Source organism: Nipponia nippon, unplaced genomic scaffold (genome assembly GCF_047370975.1).
Source record: "Nipponia nippon isolate SJK-2023a ecotype South Korea unplaced genomic scaffold, ASM4737097v1 scaffold_22, whole genome shotgun sequence".
NCBI classification, from domain to species: domain Eukaryota; kingdom Metazoa; phylum Chordata; class Aves; order Pelecaniformes; family Threskiornithidae; genus Nipponia; species Nipponia nippon.
In genome coordinates, this window is record NW_028262339.1 from 1,344,637 (window position 1) to 1,356,965 (window position 12,329).

The following is a 12,329-nucleotide window of genomic DNA, read 5'->3' on the forward strand; positions in this document are numbered from 1 at the left end:
AAATTTATCATAATGGGCGGACACAGGCAGTGGCCATTAAAACTCACCTGGTTGACAGATGATAAACCAGTGTGGGTAGAGCAGTGGCCATTGACAGAGGAAAAGAGGGCGGCTGTTCGACAATTGGTACAACGAGAACTTGACGCAGGACACATCGAACCCTCTACAAGTCCCTGGAACACCCCCATTTTCGTGATAAAGAAAAAATCGGGAGCGTGGCGACTGCTACATGATCTACGCGCAGTTAATGCATGTATACAAGACATGGGTCCGCTACAAGCGGGCCTCCCTTCTCCGGCCATGGTTCCACCTGACTATCAAATAGTGGTTATAGATATTAGAGATTGCTTTTTTAGTGTTCCCTTGCATGAAGAAGATAGAGTACGCTTTGCCTTTACTGTTCCTGAGCCTAACAATCAACACCCGTGCGCCAGATATCAATGGAAGGTGTTACCCCAGGGCATGAAAAACTCACCAGTCTTGTGTTAAATTGCTGTAGCTGCTGCGATACGCCCTATCCGAAAGAATTTCCCTACGGTCATCATTTTCCATTACATGGATGACGTGTTATTGGCGTCCAACCAAGAGGAGTTACTGGAAAAGGCACGCGTGCAGCTGATAGTCAGTTTGGAGCGACATGGGTTACACATTGAGCCTCGGAAAACACAGGTAGGGCGTGCAGTAAAGTATTTAGGTACTCAACTGAGGCCACGAAGCGTGACAGCACAATCATTTGAAATTCGGACTACAGTGACAACACTCCATGAGGCACAAAAATTAATTGGACGACTATTGTGGCTTAGAAACTTTATTCCAATATCTGAGGCAGAAATGACTACCTTATATCAACAACTCCTGAAAGGAGGAGATTCCCCCTAGCTCCAAGGACTCTTTCAAGAAACCATCAGGAGATTCTTAGGACAATTATGGAGCGAGCCCAGCATTGGGGTCTCGCTCGATTTACACCTGAACAACCGGTCACTGCCCTGATTTACATGACCGATACCGCTGGCCATGGTTTACTAATTCAAAATAATGGTGAAAAAGGCTGGCCTTTTGCTTGGTTGTATCAAGGCAAACCAAAGACGGCTTTAATTTCTTGGCCAACATTATTATCCCAGCTTATTCTCCGCTGTCGGAGGCAAACTCAACACTTAACAGGGAAGGACCCGGAGGTCATCGCATTGCCCTGTTCTTTGGCACAGTGGGAGTTGGTACTTCCACAAGTGGGGCTCCTGCAAGCGGCGATAGCTGAATTTACGGGTCGTATTGAAGGTCTAAGACCACACCCCTGTGGGGAGATAATCCAGGTACTCCATTTTTTGCCAGCTAGTGCCATAGTTGAACAACCCACCGGAGGCCGCACAGTTTTTACCGACACGTCATCGATTACTGGGAAAGCTGTCGTTACATGGCAGGAGGATGGTCAGTGGACCCACATTAGTTACCAAGATCAAGGGCAATCCGTGCAGTATCTTGAGGCCAAAGCGGTATGGATGGCTCTCACTCAATGGCCCGAAGAGGCCTTGGATCTAATCACAGACTCTTGCTATGTATATAAGTTACTGAAGAAGTGCCGATGGGCACTTGGGGCAACGTCAGAGATTGCCGGAATGTTGCTCACCGCACTGCAAATGAGAACCGCTCCTGTCTGTCCTATCCATGTTAATAGTCATAGTTCCATACCGAGTTTTCTTTCTGCTGGGAATGAAATAGCGGACAGCTTAGCAAAGAGCGTACTGGCGGTTGAAGAAACTTCTAACCTAAGGCGAGCTTTCCGCCTGCATGAGCTCCTCCACTGTGGAGCTCGCGGTTTAGCTAGGCTCGCTGGCATTACGTTGCAAGATGCTCGCTCTGTGATTGCTGCTTGTCCTGTGTGTTTCAAAGGTCCCCTCTGGGAGGCAGGGGTGAACCCTCGAGGGTTGCAGCCCAACCAAATATGGCAGTCTGATGTTACGATTTATGAACCCTTTAATCCACGTAAGTATCTGCATGTCACAGTCGATACCTGCAGTGGAGTTATTTTAGCGACTATGCATGCTAAACAAAATGCTCTCGCAGTTATTTTACATTGGCAGGACTGTATGGCGCAACTTGGCATCCCACAAAAAATTAAAACAGATAATGGAGCGGCATATGTCAGCAAGAAGACAAAGGACTTTTGCGCGCGCTGGGATATTCAGTTGAGTCATGGCATTCCCTATAACAGTACGGGCCAAAGCATTGTAGAACACGTGCACCGCACATTAAAAGAGTTACTCGACCGACTTAGGGAGGGGGAAAAGATAAGCCCAGGAACAGGGGTTCCCCCTCCCCTTGACCCTCCCTTATTTCGGGCACAGCATCTGTTGACGACGGCACTAATTACCTTAAATCATACCATTCGAGGGAACACCTATAAAACCCAGACTGCAACCCAGGCACATTTCCGGCTCGATGAGAACGAAGGGCCTTACCCTTTGGTTCAAGTACGGGACCTGCAAACCCGTGAATGGGGGGGGGCTTATTCCCTCCGTTGCTTGGGACGTGGGTATGCGTGTGTGCAAACCGAGAAAGGGATGCTAGAATGGGTACCCAGTCGAAATATTTGACTGTATAGACATTAATCAATCTATTGAGTCTTATCTTGACAGGTTACCATTTCCCTATGCATCCTGATGGTGTGGGGGAGTAATGAGGGAGCCGCGACGAACTACTGGCTGGACTGGGCAAAATCTATGAACGTAACGGATGCGTGTCTGTATAAGTCTTACCATATATCGATTATTTTACACGCAGCTTCCCCAGCAAGATCCAGAACTACTGGAGCTAAGGGAGGGGGAAATGTAGTAAAGATAAGGGCTGGCGACCGGAAGATCACGTGCTGTACGGAAAGAGTTAAGGGTCGACCCTCCCTTGTCTCTGCCCCTTATAACATGACACACCTACTGCTGGGGGTATAAAGCCCGTGTTGGCTGGAGATCTGGTGGGATAACCTTGATGTCTAGTGTTTGCTACACTATTATGCAGCTACTACAGAAGCCTCTGAATATGAAATATTTTCCCCCTCCTCTTATGAGGATCTGGTCTTAAACCTTTCAGTTGATGGACATAATTATCCTTGTCTGATAGATACAGGGTCAACCTTTTCTACTTTAAATATAAAACTTAAACAAGAAAAAACAATTGGTGATGAAAGGACAGTAGGAATAGAAGGATCTGTGCACACTGTACCACTCCTGGATAACTTAAAAGTACAAGTGGGACCTCTCACCACCTCCCACTCTTTCATAGCTGTACAGGACGCTCCTGTCAACTTGCTGGGAAGGGATCTTCTTTGTAAGCTGAATGCGAAGTTACATTGTACTCCAGATGGAATTAAACTCAAATTACCTAACTCAAGTTTACCAAAATTGGTCGCTGCCTTGGCAAACCCCAGTGAATTAGGAACTTTGCCTAAGGAACTAAATGATATACCAATTTCATTGTGGGGATGGGACCCCATGGATGTGGGCTTATTCAAATCGGCCACACCAGTATTTATTCAAACTAAAGGCGGTAACCTGCCCTCGATCCGACAATATCCATTATCTACTGAAGCTATAGCAGGTGTTGCACCACTGATAGAGGAGTATATCAAAAAGGGAATATTAGCAGAATGTCAGTCCCCTTGCAGTACTCCTATCCTAACGATCAGAAAACCTAAACTGGGATCAGATGGCGAACCAGTTTACCAGTTTGTGCAAGATCTTAGGGCGATAAATGAGTGGGTCATAGTTCCCCACCTGGTGGTACGAGATCCTTCTACAATTATTAAATTAATTCCAGTAAATGCTAAATGGTACTGTTATGGATTTACGCATGCCAGCCACCATAAGAAGGTCCGACCCTAGGATCCCGCTGATTAATGTAAGGTCCAAGTGAAGGTTTCCAGTTACTCTTTTATTAGTTCTCAGGTTACAGCTCGAGCTGGGTGCCTCCGGAGAGGGACCCCTACCCCAGATCGCGCCCCTCAATTATACCCGTACCACCCAGCACCCGATTCCCAAGTCCAATCACTTAATTCTGGTCGGTGATCTCTTGATTTCTTATTGGTTTTCACTGTTGCTGGGCTGGCCTTCTTCTGAAGTTACCTCATTCTCTTGGAATTGTTTCCTTGGTCCTTATCTTCTTCATTCCGCTCACATCTGCTGGATTCAGCTAGTTCTGTGTTAGCAGCATTAGTTTTATCAGAAAGTTTATTCTTGGTCAGCTCTTGCGGCCTAAGGCTTCAACTACTTTAGCTACTAGTGCTAAGCTACTAATGCTAAACGAGACTATTCAGAGAGAAGAATACAGTTAATCAAATTGCTTCTATAACAGTACTCTGTAATCAACTTATGTGCCACATTTTTTAGTATACCTATCCATCCGGACTCTCAATACCTTTTTGCATTTACTTGGGGAAAAATACAGCTGACATGGACAAGGATTCCCCAGGGCTTCACTGGGTCCCCCACTATTTTTTCTAGAATTTTAGTAAAAGATTTGCAGGATGGTGTGTTTAAAAATTGACCTGTTCTGATGCAATATGTTGATGATTTCTAATAACTCGTACCTCTAAGGAATCTTGTACAGAATCATAGAATCATTAAGGTTGGAAAAGACTTCTGAGATCATCGAGTCCAACCGTTAACCTAACTGCCAGGTCCACCTCTAAACCATGTCCCTAAGCACCACATCCACATGTTTTTTGAACACTTCCAGGGACTGTGATTGCACCACTTCCCTGGGCAGCCTGTTCCAATGCCTAACCACTCTCTCCGTGAAGAAATTTTTCCTAATATCTAAGCTAAATCTCCCCTGGCACAGCTTGAGGCCGTTTCCTCTTGTCCTGTTGCTTACTACCTGGGAGAAGAGACCGACCCCCACCTCACTACAACCTCCTTTCAGGGAGTTGTAGAGAGCAATAAGATCTCCCCTCAGCCTCCTCTTCTCCAAACTAAACAACCCCACCTCCCTCAGTCGCTCCTCATAAGACTTGTTCTCTAGACCCTTCACCAGCTTCGTTGCCCTTCTTTGGACACGCTCCAGCACCTCAATGCCTTTCTTGTAGTGAGGGGCCCAAAACTAAACACAGTACTCGAGGTGCGGCCTCACCAGTGCCGAGTACAGGGGCACTATCACCTCCCTGGTCCTGCTGGCCACACTGTTCCTGATACAAGCCAGGATGCCATTGGCCCTCTTGGCCACCTGAGCACGCTGCTGGCTCATGTTCAGGGAGCTGTCAACCAACACCCCCAGGTCCTTTTCTGCCAGGCATCTCTCCAGCCACTCCTCCCCAAGCCTGTAGCGTTGCATGGGGTTGTTGTGACCCAAGGGCAGGACCCGGCACTTAGCCTTGTTGAATCTCATACAATTGGCCTCGGCCCATCAATTCAGCCTGTCCAGATCCCTCTGTAGGGCCTTCCTACCCTCCAGCAGATCAACACTGCTGCCCAATTTGGTGTCACCTGCAAACTTCCTGAGGGTGCAGTCAATCCCCTCATCAAGATCATTGATAAAGATATTAAACAGATCTGGCCCCAGTACTGAGCCCTGGGGAACACCACTCATGACTGGTCGTTAACTGGATTTGTCTCCATTCACCACCACTCTCTGGGCTTGGTCGTTCAGCCATTTTTTAACCCAGCGGAGAGTGCACTTATCCAAGCCATGAGCAGCCAGTTTCTCCAGGAGAATGCTGTATAGCTGACACCCGGACATTATTATTTGCCTTAGCTGAAAAGTGCCATCGGGTTTCTCTGCATAAGGTACAATTTTGTGGAAAGAAAAAAAAAAAGGTGGAATATCTGGGTTACGTTCTCCAACACGGAGAATGACAACTGTCTAATAACTGCATTGAGGCTATTCAAAATCTTCCTCAACCTATTACTAAGAAACAACTTCAAGCTTTTTTAGGAGCAGTAGGATTCTGCTGACCCTGGATAGCTGCTTTTGATGAAATGGCTAAACCTTTGGTACAAGCTCAAGATGCCAAGGAACCTATCCACTGGACAGCTGACAAGGTAAAGGCATTCAAACGTCTAAAACAAGCATTAATGACTGCACCTGCTCTGGGATTACCAGACTACGGTAAGCCATTTACTTTGTTCATACATGAAAGGAAAGGAATAGCCTCAGGGGTTAACTCAAAGCCTAGGAGGATGACAACGTCCAATTGCATATTATTCAGCTCAGCTAGATCCGGTAGCTCAAGGATCTGTTGCCCGCATCCATGCGATAGCTGCCACAGCACTCCTAGTTGAACGGAGTAAGAATCTAGTGCTTGGACACCCTCTGACAGTACAAGTACCACATGAAGTTGAAATGCTGCTATCACAGCATGTTATGCAGGCAACGTCACCATAGCGAATACATCACTATGAGCTGATTCTCTTAACAGCGGAAAACATAACAATTAAGCAATGTAATATGCTGAACCCTGCTACTCTATTCCCTTTACCTGGGGAAGGAACTTCACATCATGATTGTGTAGTAACAACCTGTGAAGCTGAAAAAACTCGGGAAGATTTAACAGATGTGCTGTTTCTAGACCCCGATCTGGAACTATTTGTTGACGAGTCCTCGTATTATTTGAACAGCAACTGGGTTACAGGTTATTCAGTAACTACTATGAATGAAGTAGTGGAGGCTTTACCATTCAGTCCAAAGCTGAGTGCACAAGCACAGCAGAATTAATTGCATTGACAAAGGCCTGTCAGCTGGCCAAAGAAAAGACTATAAATATTTATACTGATTCTCGATATGCATTTGGAGTATGCCATGCTACTGGGCAGTTATGGAAGCTGCATGGGCTTACGACTTCTAGTTGAAGTAAAATATCAAATGCTCCACAAATTACTAAACTGTTAAAAGTTATACAATTGCCAGAGAAACTTGCTATCATTCATCAGCCAGCCCATACCTGAGGAAGGACAAAAGAAGAGATAGTAAATAATCTAGCAGATATTGCCACAGAAGCCGCAGCACTACAGCCGTACAAACCACCGAGCTTACAAGCAGTCCAATGATCCGACTTAGTGTTACCTGCTCCTGAAAAAATACACTTGACTGTCCCTACTGAGGAAATTGACTCTTGGAAAAGGTATGAAGCAACCAAAGACTCCCAGGGAATATGGAGAGCAGGTACAGAAAACCTTCCTATTTTACCTAAGCAATACTTGATTCCTATAGCAAAAATACATCACAACCTAGGGCACTTTGGGGTTACTGCATTAGCCCAGACAATATTGAAGGATTGGTTTGTGCCAGGAATCTACACCGCAGCCAAACAAGTAACCATGGCTTGTATAACCTGTCAGTCATATAACCCTCAAAATACTAAACATTCGGACTCTCTGGGGGGTAGACCCTGAGCAATTGTACCTTTCCAACACATTCAGATAGATTTTGCTGAAATGTCAAAAGCTGGCAATTATTGCTATTTGATGGTAATAGTTGATCAACTTTCAGGATGGCCCGAGGCTACACCAACAACTAAAGCTGATTCTGCAGCTGTAATTAAATTCTTATTAAAGGAAGTCATTCCTCATTATTGAGTTCCTGAAAGGATTGATTCAGATAAAGGAAGTAATTTCACCTCACAAGTAATTTGCCAACTTTACAAAACTTTAGGAATTTAGCAAGATTTGCATACTCCATATTATCCCCAGTCAGCAGGGAAAGTAGAAAGAATGAACTTAAGTCTGAAAACTCTAACTGCAAAAATATGCTACCATTATCTGGCATCACAGATAAGTAACTGTAGCAAGACCGACTCCAGGGATACCTAGATCAAGAAAGAAGCAGATGGATGATGACGCCATAGAATTATAGTTGCTTTTCAAAATAGTAGTGTGTGTGTGTTAAGTAGTGATTGGCCAAATCATGTTGTACCTGAACACTTGAAAGGTATAAGAACCATGTGTAAAATGGCATTCGGGGTGCCCCAATTTGAATAGGACACCTCACGCGTGTGAATAAAGAATTACTCTTGCAATTCTATACTTTGTGTCCTAGCCTCTCTCCTCGGTTGGCACAGGACAGTTGTGAAATTTTCGTGACAGCTTCCACCATTACATTAATAGTAAAAGGCTGAACAGGGAAAGTGTGGGACTGCTGCTGAATGGGGTGGATGATTTGGTGACAGCAGACACATATAAGGCTGAGGTACTCGATGCATAAATTTCAAGAACTATGCTCATAAAAACAGTAAAGCTGTATAAAGTACAACTGAAGTTGAACTTTTCCCAAATTGAATGAGGAAAGTTTATTAAAACTGGTATTCATAAATGTATCCTTGAAAACACATTCTATAAAGATATGCCAGCAAGCCCTCCTATTCTGTAATCATGCAAATAAAGATTCACTGTCTTACAAACCCTCCATTGTAATAATTATTACCATTATTATCTAGTTATACCTAGGAATAGCAGCTGTATCTATGATCACATTATGTGAAGTAGTATACAATACAGAAAAAGAGTCATTGCCTAAAGAGCTCTTAATCTAGTCACTCTCTACATCTCTTTTACTGCCTACAATGAAGATGCCACTATTTATCAAAGTATACATCATTACTGGAATGTTAGCATTACAGAAAAAGGGGAGGGAGAAATTATTAGCAGCCTTTTGGTATCATTCTTAGGTAAAAGCTTACAACTATGTACCGAGAGGTAGACTAATAAATTTTAGAGAAGAGTCTGTGGGGGAAGATGACCATCCATCCCACTCTGTCAGATTGCTCACCATCTATCTCTAAAAACACCTCCACCAAAACATTTTGGGGATGCTGCACTTTATCCCAAGCCTCTTCAAAGGGCAGCTGCCCTTCAGGAGGTAAGCTTGCTCTTTTTGCTCTGCCAAAGGACAGATAGGAACATGCCTACACCCTTGAACAAGGCACAAAATACAACCAGGTATGGAAGCTGTAAAACGATGGAAGGCATATGTGTCTTCTCTAGCTACTAATTTACAATGAGGATGTTCACCTGAGAAGGAAAAGACTTGTTTAAAATCCTCTCTCCCTGATCAAAGTCCCCTATTTACTCAGAAGCACAGCTTACCTATAAAGGTGAGATACAAAACCATTCCCTTCTTTTGAAGCTGTGGTTTCCAAGGGTAGAAGTATCCTTTTGCTCTCCTCATTGCCCCTTGGGTTACATGTTGAGGTTACCCAGGAAGTGATCTCCTTTTTATAGTTCCCTGATGTTCTATTCAATGTGTTAAAAAAGTAGCTTGTATGAACCTCATAGTATTCTTGAAGGTCCCTGGCTCTTATGAGATTACATACTCTCTAAAATAGGATCTAGAATCAGCTCTTTAGGATTGAGTTAAGTAAAATGTGTGGCTACTTCCTTATTCTGGCATTTTTTTCTTTAGTTATGTTGGGGCTTGCTCTTGAAGGAGAGTATGGCCAGCCACTTTGCAGTGAATTAATAAGCAACAATGCTGCGGCATTTCTGCATTTATGATTTCATGGAACATGTAGATATTATACATAGATTTATGTTCAATAAAAAGGAAAAACCCTAAGAAATTATATTTTAAGGGCTACCTGTTGTCTCTAAGACCCTATGTAGTGGGGGTGTGCCCCAATGACTCTAAGGCAAACATGGTGCCAGAATTCTAAGCCCCGAAGGAAGAAATCTCTGGTAAATATGGTTAGGATCACAGAGGCAATCCTCCTGCAGCTTGGAAGAATGGAGGGCCTCCTAGCTCTGCAACTTTGGCAGAACCCCATAATGGATGTGACACTCCTACATACCCTTGCAATCTCCTGGTTTCTAGGCCAGGAGAACAGACCTTCTAAAGGCCTGAGACTTGCACGGGAATACTGCCTTTCTCGGGCAGCCTATATGTAAAAATTAACGAGTATGAGAAGAGCACATAGGAGAATGAACATAATAGGGAATTCCCATTCCTCTCAGACTCCTGATCTTGGGGGAGGGAGGGGAGTAACATTTGTCTGTTGACATACCTATTGAAAATCACTGTTCTTTGAGATTTAGCTTGGAAAGGGGAAAAGCCAGAGAAGTTAATGTTTTTCAGTTGAAACTGTCCTGAATCTGTCCTCTACCCTGCCATAGTAAGAGAGGTGGAAATTATTGTCAGGGCTACTAGTAGATTAAATTTAACTTTTACAATTAGACTTTGTGGTGGGTTAACCTTGGCTGGCTGCCAGGTGTCCACCAAGCTGCTCTCTCACTCCCCCGCCTCAGCAGGACAGGGGGAGAAAATAAGATGAAAAAGCTCGTGGGTCGAGATAAGGACAGGGACATCACTTACTAATTACCGTTATGGGCAAAAGCGACTCAACTTGGGCAAGATCCATGACAACATCCTTGTCTGTAAAATGGAGGGACATGGATTTGACGGGTGGACCACTCGGTGGATAAGGAATTGGCTGGATGGTCGCACTCAAAGAGCTGAGGTCAACGGTTCGATTGCTGGTGGAGACCAGTGATGAGTGTTGTCCCTCAGGGGTCCGTATTGGGTTGTGGTGGGTTGACCCTGGCTGGATGCCAGGTGCCCACCATAGCCGCTCTATCACACCCCCTCCTCAGCTGGACAGGGGAGACAAAATATAATGAACGGCTCGTGGGTCGAGATAAGGACAGGGAGAGATCATTCACCAATTACCATCACGGGCAAAACAGATTCGGTTTGGGGAAATTAGCTTAATTTATTACCAATCAAATCAGAGAAGGGTAATGCGAAATAAAACCAAATCTTAAAAACACCTTCCCCCCACCCCTCCCTTCTTCCTGGGCTTAACTTCACTCCCAATTTCTCTACCTCCTCCCCCTGAGCAGCAGTTCATCACACGTTGTTTCTGCCGCTCCTTCCTCCTCAGGGGGAGGACTCCTGACACTCTTCCCCTGCTCCAGCATGGGGTCCCTCCCACGGGAGACAGTCCTCCACAAATTTCTCCAACATGAGTCCTTCCAGCAGGAGACAGTTCTCCACTAACTGCTCCAGCATGGGTCCTTTCCATGGGGTGCAGTCCTTCAGGAACAGACTGCTCCAGCATGGGTCCCCCACAGGGTCACAAGTCCTGCCAGAAAACCTGCTCCAGCGTGGGCTTCCCACGGGGTCACAGCCTCCTTTGGGCATCCACCTGCTCCGGCGTGGGGTCCTCCATGGGCTGCAGGTGCATATCTGCTCCACTGTTAACCTCCATAGGCTGCAGGGGAACAGCCTGCCTCACCATGGTCTTCACCACGGGCTGCAGTGGAATCTCTGCTCCGGTGCTTGGAGCACCTCCTCCCCCTCCTTCTTCACTGACCTTGGTGTCTGCAGAGTTGTTTCTCTCACATATTCTCACTCCTCTCTCTGGCTGCAGTTGCTGTTGTGCAGGTTTTTTTTTCCCTTCTTAAATATGTTATCACAGAGGCGCTACCACCATTGCTGATTGGCTCGGCCTTGGCCAGCAGTGGGTCTGTCTTGGAGCTGGCTGGCATTGGCTCTATTGGACATAGGGGAAGCTTCTAGCAGCTTCTCACAGAAGCCCCGCCTGTAGCGCCCGTGCTACCAAAACCTTGTCACGCAAATCCAATACATGGGTCCAGTATTATTTAACATCTTTGTCGGGGACATGGACAGTGGGATTGAGTGCACCCTCAGCAAGTTTGCGGATGACACCAAGCTGAGTGGTCTGGTTGATACTCCAGAGGGAAGGGATGCCATCCAGAGGGACCTTGACAGGCTAGAGAGGTGGGCCCATGGGAACCTCCTGAAGTTCAACAAGGCAAAGTGTAAGGTCCTGCACCTGGGTCGGGGCGATCCCAAACATGGACACAGGCTGGGCAATGAGCAGATTGAGAGCAGCCCTGCGGAGAGGGACTTGGGGGTATTGGTGGATGAAAAACTGAATATGAGCTGGCAACGTGCGCTAGCAGCCCAGAAAGCCAACCGTATCCTGGGCTGCATCAGAAGAAGCGTGGCCAGCAGGTCAAGGGAGGTGATTATCCCCCTCTACTCCACTCTCATGAGACCTCACCTGGAGTACTGTGTTCAGCTCTGGGGCCCCCAGCATAAGAAAGACATGGACCTGCTCGAGCGGGTCCAGAGGAGGGCCATGAAGAAGATCAGGGGGCTGGAGCACCTCCCCTATGAGGACAGGCTGAGAGAGTTGGGGCTGTTCAGCCTAGAGGAGAGAAGGCTCTGGGGAGACCTTATAATGGCCTTCCAGGGGGACTTAAAGGGGGAATACAGAAGGATGGGGAGGGACTCTTTATCAGGGAATGTAGTAATAGGACGAGGGGTAATGGTTTTGTATTGGGTCTGGCTGAGATGGAGTTAATTTTCCCCATAGCAGCCCTCATAGT